General features: G+C 41.4%; 1 protein-coding gene across 3 annotated transcripts in view; it reads left to right on the top strand.

Moving 5' to 3' along the window:
- Positions 1-1,555: 1,555 nt before the first annotated feature.
- Positions 1,556-10,540, top strand: part of BTBD3 (BTB domain containing 3) — a 36,176-nt gene continuing 27,191 nt past the window's right edge. The window contains exon 1 of one of the 3 annotated variants that reach the window (XM_007960213.3): positions 1,556-1,709. The gene's annotated coding sequence lies outside the window, so the exon portion shown is untranslated. Of the gene's footprint in view, positions 1,710-2,211; positions 2,229-10,540 lie in introns of those variants that run through there. The other 2 variants (XM_007960220.3, XM_073008469.1) reach the window with 2 other exon arrangements.

Below are 10,540 nucleotides of genomic sequence, written 5' to 3'. Positions count from 1 at the left end.
ATGATTGTGGCTTATTTTAAGGTATTGGCTTACATGATTGTGGAGGCTTGGCAACCCCAAAATCTGCAGAGTAGGTAGGCGGGCTGCAGGCTCAGGCAAAAGGTGCAAGTCAACAGCTGTTTGCTGCCAGTCTTCCTTCTTGCTTAGGGGAAGTCAGCATTTTTCTACTAAGGTCTTCAGCTGATTGGATGAAAATCATACACATTATTAAGAGTAATCAGCTTTACTCAAAGTCTACTGATTTCATTGTAAATCTCATCTAAAAAATACCTTCACTGAAACATCTAGACTAATGTTTGTCCAAATATCTGGATACCATGACCTAGCCAAGTTGACACATAAAACTTACCATTATACAAGGTAAATATCATGATCTCATGTTACAGATGAACACAGGAAGGCTCACAGATAATACTAATTTGGACAATGTAATTTATTATGAGGTATTTGGACTTTATCAGAGGGGTTTTTGTTTTCCAAAGCCTAGGTGTCTTTCACTATATATGTTGTCTCTCAAATTAATGGTTTTCCAACTGAGCAGAAATATGTTCTCCCAGGGCCAAACTCATGCTAAAAGAAGCATCTACTGGTCCTAACAGTATTGTATAGGTCTAATTTATCCACTGATACACATTTTGCCAAGGATGATGATCTAATCTAATGAAGTAGGCGCCTGTCATGATAAACATCTCAGCAGTGACATAAGTAAGGGCATCATTCTGTCCTTCACAGTCTCTGGAAACTTTTCGACCCTTTCCATGCCTGATACCAGTCCTTGAACTTAGGACCCTACTACTTCTTACCTAGAACATATACTACAGCATTTCATATCTCTAGCCTTCACTTTATATTCCTAAATTTTGCATTTAATCAAGCCACCACCAGGCTCCCCTTCTCCCCTTCTTCTGTGCCTCTCAATTATCCACTGAATAAGGGTGAAGTCGTGCTAAGCATTAAAGATTATTTCCAGATGAGCTGAAACTACCTTTCTGGCCGCCGTTTTCATCTTTCACTAAGAACAATACACTCAGATTAAACTTGTCCCCGACAGGGTGCATGGATTCATATGCTGTTTAAGTTTTCATGATTAACCCAACCAGCAGCTACTCCCCATCCCCAGATCACTGAAGAGTGTAGTCGTTAGGTATTACAAGACCTCTATTTATGCACCCTCCTTATCTGTTAGAGAGAGGGCTGGCATCAGCGCCTGAAAAGGAGCCCCAAAGCCAAATGCATTCGGCCCCCTATTACCGGAGGATGCGCTGTATCCTGCACATCCGCTCTGCCAATGCAAGTGTTCAATAAATGCTTAATACATTCATTGATGAATGCCCCAGAGAGAAAAAATGCAGTTTGTGGGACAAGGACGAAGTCGCCTCTCAGAGACGGGGGCGTGCTGGCTCTCCTCCACCCTCCCCGCCTCCTCCAGGCCAGGGTTCCCGCCCACCCCTCATTCCTACTTTAGGAAAGGGCAGACATTGCGCATGCCCCGTATCCAGGGCCGCCTCCGGGAACACCGCCCATGTTGCCCCGCTCCCTCCCGGTGCTCGGGGACGCGCGCTCGCTCCCGCAGAGCGTGCCCTGCGTGCGGGTGCCCGCCAAGCCCGCCGGGCGCTGGATCTCCGAGTGCCCCGGCCGGGGCCTGAGGAGCGGGCACAGGGCAAGGCGGCGGACGGCTGCGTCGCCCGAGGCGAGGAGGAGCGCGGGCGGTGAGTGAGGGCGCCGCGGGCGAGCGGGCCGGCGCCTCCGCGCGTGCGCAGCGCGGGACCGCCCGGGCAGGGGCGTGCGCCCGGCGGCTGGCCGGAGGGGCCAAGCGAAGCGAGGAGAAGCTGGGCGGGGGGCCGCAGGTCGGCCTCGGACCCAGGGGTCCAGTGGATCCCATATCCGCCCCCCGGGCTCGAGAGGCGCTCGCCGCGCGGGTTGGCTTCCCGAGGGGTTCCCAGTGGGGCGCGTCGGGCCCGTGCGGTGGTCCTGGTGCCCGGGGCGGAGGGGCAGGGCCGCCTCAGCCGAGGGACCCCGGGAGGGGCGCACGAGCCCTCCTGGCAGTGCGGACGCCCGCGGGGTGCGCGACCCCGGAGGTGGCGGAGGTCCAAGCAGGGGGCGCGGTCGGGAAGCCTTGGCGCCTAGCAGGTGGCGGGGGCCGCGCCCCTCTCCCGGGGAGGCGCGCGGTGGGAAGCGGAGCAAACTTCCCCTAAGTAACTTTCCTGAGGCGCTGCCGGCGGGGCGCGGTGAGCAGGGTCCGGGAGGGACTCCGGGGACCGACGCGCCGGGTTTGCGCGGCCTCAGGCGCCGCGGCAACCCAGCGAGTGGCGGCGGTTGATGGCGGGGGCGGCTTCCTCCTGAGGCTAGAACTCGTCCTCCGAGTTCTGAGTGGCATTCGTGGCCCGTTTGCTCTTAAAATAGACGTATAAGTTTGGTGTTCGGGAAGAAGGATGTTTGCTGTCTTGGGAAGTGAAGGCTTCTACCTCCTGGCGTTTTCAAAGAAAGTATTGTTCCGGCCTGCTGGGGATCCCTATTTATCAAGCAGCCCATTGTCCTGTGTGTGCCTGCTGAAAGCGAGCTAATTCTATTATTAGGCCTCAAAAGACCAAGGGAGATCACGGTGCTTTTTCTTTTTTAAACATTCCCCGCCACCTCGCCAAATCCTGTAATACGGTTTCCCCAAACTTGGCTGCACAGAGGAGTCGCTGGAGAGTTTTAAAACTCTTCATGCCTAATCGCACACCAGACCAATTAACACAGTGTGTTTTTTAAAGATCCCCAGGTGATCGCGCAGCCGAGTTTGGAAATACTGGTTTTATGTAAGAAAGTCAAGAGTTTAGTTTCACATAGTAGGTAGCATGCGGTTTGTAATTGGTGAGATGAAACTCAAATTCATTTTCCTAGACAAGAACTCACAAAGAGGGGTTTGTTTCCCACCAGGGAGGGCGGAAAGTGTCTCTAATGGTTCAAACTTTATGAACTATAATGTGACTCTAGCACTCAAAACAATTGTTCTCAGTGCTGTTTTGAATTTCTGTTGGGGTTACTAAGCCTGCTTTCACTGACCCCATGCCCAGCCAAGGGCTTTCCCCTTCTTTTAACCCTACCTCAGTCCTCCACTCAACCCTCCGCCAGATCCCCTGTTTTAACTTTAACCTCGGGGAGGATCTTCTTCCCCCGTAGGTTACTGGCTTTACAGGGTTACTGCGGGTTCCCATAGCAACGAGTCCTCCAGGGGAAGTGGGCGGGTCCTCTTACCCTTGAGTTTCTGAATAGGACTCTTCCTTTTCAGAAGATTTTTGAATCACCCTTTTTCATTTCTTGGCCTCAGCGCAGGTAAGGGTGAGCTTATACAGTTCCAAGATTTTCTTTCTAAGATACTTACAGATTAGTTATTAATGCCTTTGTATGGGATGACAACTACTGGCAGCTATGTTCTTTCTTGATTTTTCGTTCTTTTCCAATCCTTGCATTGATAACTTGTTTAACAGACTTCCAAAATGAAGTGGAAACAATGTTTTCTTTTTTTTTTTTTTAGCACGTTTTCTTGGAGGTGCACATGCCTAAAAATTGTATGCACTATTTCTCTAAAGTCCTAAGTTACACCTTATATTTAAAAATTTAAAAAGTGAAATATAACCCCACATCTGTGCGGAAAACTTTCGATAATCTGTGGCAAAAATGCTATTATTAGCTTTTAAATTGTTTTGTTCCTAGAAAGTACTCTGCCCGATAATCTGTGGCAAAAATGTTGTTATTAGCTTTTAAATTGTTTTGTTCCTAGAAAGTATTCTGTCAACATTCTTTACAAAATATTAAAACTGCTTGTAATATTTAACTTTAACAAAGGAAAGACACAATTAGGCTACACATTCTCCTACTTACCTGCTGAAACACATGCATCCAAAGATCAATTTGAAAAAGTGTTCATTTTTTTTAATGCTCAAAATAGGTCTTCTATACACATCTAATTCCATTTTGCCTTGCAAGGAACTATTAAAACTCTTCTGAATAAAATAGTACAGAAATGGTCATTTACATATTTGTTTTTAATTGTTTTTTTTTTAAAAATCATTTAAACTTTGCTCTGTAAGTTACCAGAATTTAGTCAATTCCAAAATGCCTTTAGGATTCCAATGATTTTTGAGTTTGTGTTGGGAGTTGAAATGGTTTTCTCTTACTAAAATCTATTTTATGTGCTGTTTAAATTTCTGTTAACTGGGCTATCAAGCAAATTCTGTAAGGTGAATTTTTCCCATTTACTATGAGAAAGGAATAATGGTGGAAACCCCTCTCATGTGATGGACCTTGTAGTTCCAGCAGTGATGCTGGGCTGCTAAAATAGTAATCTCTCACCTGATCTTCCCTTCTTTCATCACACATTTAAAAATTACCTTTAAGCCTTTTCAATTTAGTGTCTCTCTTTCAACATAGTTGTCCAGTCTCAAATTCCTTGAAGGTGTGCATTAATGTACATTTATCGACATGTCCTTTGTTTATTCAAATTAAGCAAATACAGTTGAGAATTTCTGTTGTTGCTTTGTTTCCTTTAAAAAATTAAATAAAAAAGTATTTCCTGTTGGGAGACATTTTGGGAATCACTGAAAAAAATAAAGTAAAAATCACCATCACATCATCCAGAAAGAAACAACTGGTAATTAGATGATGTGCTTCCATTTTACCCTTTTTGTTTGTCTGCACAGACATACTTTTAAACAAAATTGGCTTTTAATTTTATCTGTAGTTTTAAATATTCCTCTCTTATTTAGTATGAAGTAAATATTAGAGATGTTTCCTTTTTGCATAAACCCTTTGAAAATAAGGTGTTTAATGATGAATATACACAAGTTTATTGAACTAGTTTTCTGTTGTTTTACATATTATTTTTATTTGTAGTGGCTGAGAATACAGTATTAAACCCTCTGGTTGCAAGTCCTACCATGGCCACTTCCTAAGTAACCTTAATTACCTCTTTAATCGCATTTCCTTGGAATAAGGGTCATGGTGCCTGCACCATAGAGTTTTGGTGAGATGGAATGAACTAAGCAGAGGAAGGCCAGCAAGGTCGCCAAAGGATGTAGGCTCAGTAAGTAAGAGTGGACACACAGGTGGAGCTGAGAAAAATGCCCTTGTCTGAAAGTTTAAGTATTTCAGACTTACTCAGGTTACATTTATAGCAGTAGAAATCCTGGGGCAGAGGTGAACTCTGTTATGACTCTTGTGGCTTGTTACCAAATTGCTTATGCTGTAACATTCCCTTACAGAGTGTATGGTCTACCTGTAGTGTGTCAACACTCCAGTGTTCATCATCTTTCCTGATTTTTCTATAAAAATATATTTTAATTTATTTTTTTCGTAACTATTGAAATTGATAATCTTTTTTTTTTTTTTTTTCTTTTGGGAGCTCTCTCTTCTGGTATTTTGCCTACTTTACTTTTAAGTGGTGATTTTAAAAAAATGACATACCTGTTTTATATAAAAAAGTTTGTACCTTTATCGTATTTTTAGTGTTTTTTTTTTTTTTTCTTCACAGGCCATTATTTAATTCACTTTTTGGCATTTTTCAAACAATAAAACACTTTTATTTCTATATAAACAGGTCTCTACCTTGTCCTTTATGATTCTTTTCCTTGTATTTGTTCATGCTTGGAAAGCCCAGAAAGACGCTGCAAATGGCCCCAGTGAAAAATTCAGGAGAAGGAGTAAGCAGTCAAAAGTGGCTGCCTCTGGGGAGGAAGACTAAGGCGATGAGGAAGACCACTCATTTTACAATAGGGCTTTTAGACTTTAAAACTGTATGCATGTATTAAATTTAATCATCTTTATCTGAAAGGTGAGATAAATGAAGCAACATTTTGGAAATATAGTAGATCTTTTTACATTTAATTCTATAATTGTACGTGGATATGAAGCACTCCTATACCGCCGCCGCCTCCTCCTTTTCCCTAGTTAGTGAGTTATACCAGCACTGTTTGTTAATTAGTTCCTCCTTTCTTCTTTGCTTTGTGGTCTTTATTGTTTTTTAAGATCTTGACTAACTGGGGTCTGCTTCAGTTTTAGGTCTGCTCATTTGTGTGTTGATCTCTAGTCTTAATGCCACATCTTTTTAATCATAGATTTAGAATACTTAGAAATATCTGGCAGAGCAAGTCACTGTCCTTTTAACATTACAATTATATGCACCTGTCCTTTCAGATAAGGATTATTGTATTTAATACATGCATGGCTTTAAAAGTCTAAGAGGCTTATTGTAAAAATGGTCTTTCATCTGCCTCTTCTTCCCCATCCCTTACTCTCCCTCCCCAGTGGCAGCTACTTTGGACTGTTCACTGTTTCTCCTGAGTTTTTCACTGGGGCCGTTTGTAGGGTCTTCTTGGGCTGATCAGAGAGTGGTCTTCCAGTAAAGTTTTGCACTGAGGAAAGAGTGTAGGTTCCATTGTTCATGGAGGAGTCTGGCTGGGGTTTCACCATTCTCTGTGTAGTCACTTTGGAGAAGGTTCACCATGCAGACTTACCTATTTACCTACTCTTCCAAGAACAAATCTCTAGTCTTGCTGGGTTCTGGGGTTGTCTGCCAATGGTCTACAGTGAGGAGGTGGGGAAGGCATCTTGGAATTTTAGAGCTTCTCATACAACTTTTACTAATCTTATTTTAACCTGTCGCTCTTTTACCCTCAGTCTTTTGAGTAGACTGGAGTGAGTTCTTCCCGGCTTTTCTCACTGTTAGTACAGCATTCCCTCTCTCAAGTTGGCTGAGACAGTTGCCACTTGTCCATCTGCTTTCTACTTTCATGATTTGTAGTTTCCATTTCAGTTCTTTAAGTCTTTGGGTCTCTATGTCTTCTAGAAAGATCCCTTACTGTCACTTAAGTGGAGTTTAGGGGAAGGGTGTAATTGGATATGTGTGTTAAATTTGCCATCTTAATCTGGAAGGCTTGGAAGATGAATCCTTAGAACGAAAAAAATACCGGATCATGTTGCATTTTGTTTGGTTGTCAAGGACTGCCATCTGTAATCAGTATTTCTTTTAAGGGTCATGAAAGATTATTCAGACCTTTTATCTCTCAGCAGAGTTGTTTTCTTCATCTGAGTCCTAATGTTTCCTGTTAGAGTTCTTCCTAGGTATCTGTTTTTGTTACTTTGTGATGGGCTTTTCAGATTGGCTGTTGGTAGACTAAGATGGTGGTTGATTTTGGTGTATTTATTTTATAGCTGGCACTTAATGCTAAAAGCTTTGCAGTTTATTTTTGTATGTTCCCAAGTTATATAATCAGTAGCAGATAATGACACTTTTATCTACTTTTAATAGTTAAAACTTTTATTTTGGTTCGGTGGCAGTTTGCATTAGATTTAGCTTTCTGTAACGTTATAACAAGTTTCTGGAACACGTTTCTGGAACATTATGGAATGGTAATGGTGGTAATGTACAAACTTGTTGTTGTTCTTTATTTTAGTAGGAGAAAGAATAGTAGAATATTGGCTTTTTGGTTTATCATAGTTCTTCATCAGGACAAAGAAAATCTGTCCTTTCATTTCCAAGTTGCCTAGATGTAATTTTATGTTTTTAAGACATGGGAATTGAATATTAGCAAGTGATCATTAGCATCTGCAGTTTATCAACTGGTATTTCTAAAAAGTCTACTGATTTGAGTCCCAAATACTAAATTGGATCAAAATTTTTCTTATGGATGGTTCTTTAGAAAAATAAGTTGAATGCCTGAGAAGAATGAAGTATAACATATTCAATGCATGAGCATATTGTCTTGGTTGTGGTGGTATAGGAGATAGTCACTAGGGATTTTTCACGAGCAAATATTCCAAGTTATATCTGACACTCAAGTCACATCTTTACCTGTTGGCAGTATTTGATGTAATTTGTTATTCCTTCTGTTTTAATATTCTCTCTTCATTTGTTTCTTGAGGACACCACACTGTGTTGCCTTTCCTTCTATACCGCTGTCCTTCTGGTTTCTTTTCAGTTGTTTTTAAATTTGTGCTGGTTTTGTCTTTTTACCTGCCTATGAATTTAGAATGTGCCAAGGCCCAGTTCTTGCCAACTTGTTGGCACAAATAGTCACAGGGCTTTAATAAAATACTGTGCAGCTACTTAAAACTCCTAAATGTATATTTCCACCTCAGACACCTCCAACTACTGTTTTGACTTCTTAACATGAATATGTGAAAGGTACTTCAACCTAAATATGGCCAGAACAAAATTTCTGATCTTTCTCTGCAAACCTACTCCACCTGTAGCCTGCCCCATTTTATTAGGTTGGTGCAAAAGTAATTGTGGTTTTTTGCCGTTAATGGCAAATTACTTTTGCACCAACCTAATGGGTGTTAGCTCCATTTTTTTCAGGTTATTTAAGCAAAAACAAAACAAAACAAAACATGGAATCCTCCTGACTCTTCTCTTTCTCTCCAACTCTATTTCCAGGTTGTCAGCAAATCCTATTCTATCTTCAAAATGTCTCCAGAATCAGTTTAACTACTTTTCCCATCTGTACTACCAGCGTCTTTATCCAAGTCTCCAGCATTTCTTGCCTGGATTATTGCTGTGGCCTCCTAACAGATCACTGGTCTCCTTTTCCTTCCCTGGCTTCTCTTTAATTTTCTATCAGCTTAACATCAGAGTGATCTTTTAAAAACACAAGTCACATTATGCTTAAAACCCTCCAGTGGCTTCCATGTCACTCAGAATAAAGGCCGGTTTTCTTATGATTCATAAAACCTTACATGATCTGGGCCGGGCATGGTGGTTCACGCCTGTAATCCCAGCACTTTGGTAGGTCGGAGTGGGCAGATCGCTTGAGGTCAGGAGTTCAAGACCAGCCCAGCCAACATGGTGAAACCCCATATCTACTAAAAATACAAAAATTAGCCGGACGTGATGGCATACACCTGTAATTCCAGCTACTTGGGAGGCTGAGGCAGGAGAATCTCTCGAACCTGGGAGGTGGAGGTTGCAGTGAGCCGAGATTGTGCCATTGCACTCCAGCCTGGGGGACAGAGTGAGACTCTGTCTCAAAGCAAATAAGGAAATAAAAATTAAAAATAAAGCGCTACATGATCTGATTCTCACTAACTGACCTCTTCTCTCACTTGTCTCCCACTCAGCGCTTTCCATTCCAGCCGTCCTTACTTCCTTGCTAATCCTTGAATATGGCAGGTACATTTTCATTTTAGGTCTTTGCACTGGATTTTTTCCTCTGCCTATAACATTTTATCCTACCCCCCAGCTCCCAGATATATTCATGGTCAACTCCCTCATCTCTTTCAGGTCTTCACTAAAATAGCATTTTGTCTGTGTGATTACTCTAGTTATAATTGCAATCTGCATCCCGTATGTCTCTTGCAGTGCTCTGCATTTTATTTTTCTATCGCATCTATTACCTTCTAAGTTACTATGTATATTTTTATTTATTTATTTATTTATTTATTTTGTGAATTGCCTCTCTTTCCTACCTCTGCTAGACTATAAATTCCTTGAGGGTGAGTATGTTTATTAATGTGTCCCAAGTGCCTAGCACATAGAAGATGCTCAGTAAATACTTTTTGCATAAATGAACGTAGTCTATCTTCTCCATTTTTTTTCAGTGAATTTCCCATAAAGCAACATATGCATAGTGTTTTAGCATTTGTAGATCTAACATTGACTTATCCCACCAGCAAGGGAGAAGTTCAAGAACATTTATAATTCATAATGGAGATGATAATACAGAGAGTGGTTATGAGAATTAAATAGGGTGCTCTCTGTGAAGTACTAAACTGTACTAATGGATAGGTCCAGGTCACTTAACTGACAAAAAAGCCTAGCCAAGTGCCCTGATTCACATCTGAATTTTGTGAATTGTATTCTAGAATCTTCTCTCTTTATATTTCAGTTTTTAATCAAGAGTAGGCATGGCATCACCTGGGAGGTTTTCAAAACATACCTGGTTCCCTGGTAAATATCAGTGATATACTGTTACTCTATTTTGTTTTTTAACCGGTCTGCAATATTTTGTCCCTTAGTGTGGGCAATAACCATTTGCTCTCCCCTTTTTAATGCCTTCTTGCTGTTTGGGACATCTTTCATGGCCTTTTTAATGCCTTCTTGCTGTTTGGGACATCTTTCATAGCCCCTTCTAGCCTTTTTACCTATGAGGTTCTTGCTGAAATCACTTCTAAGGTGATTTTGAAATCCTCAGCGCCACCTGGATGCATATAATTTAACCTTTTACTAAATCCACAAAATCGAAGGATCTTAGTCCTTTACCTTCAGTTTTCCAGACAAGAGAATGTTGTAGTCATCCCTACAGCAATCCTTATATCAGTCATTTTATTATTTTAAAAATACCTGATTTTTATATTTTTCATATGAATTATATTAAATAATTATTATGCCCCCTGTAGTCCTCACACAAATCTGAGAAGTGGATGAGCACTGTATTTGATCTCTTGGACACTTCTCGTTATTTTCCATGGCTCCTTGTGTCTCAGACCCTTGAAGTATTTGCATTCTTTTCTTTTCTTTTTTTTTTCTAATTATATTTTATTTTAACTTCCAGGATACATG

The sequence above is a fragment of the Chlorocebus sabaeus genome, chromosome 2 (assembly GCF_047675955.1).
Source record: "Chlorocebus sabaeus isolate Y175 chromosome 2, mChlSab1.0.hap1, whole genome shotgun sequence".
Taxonomy (NCBI): Eukaryota; Metazoa; Chordata; class Mammalia; order Primates; family Cercopithecidae; genus Chlorocebus; species Chlorocebus sabaeus.
Note: the sequence above shows the minus strand (reverse complement) of the source record. Positions and strands in the feature narration are given on the sequence as shown.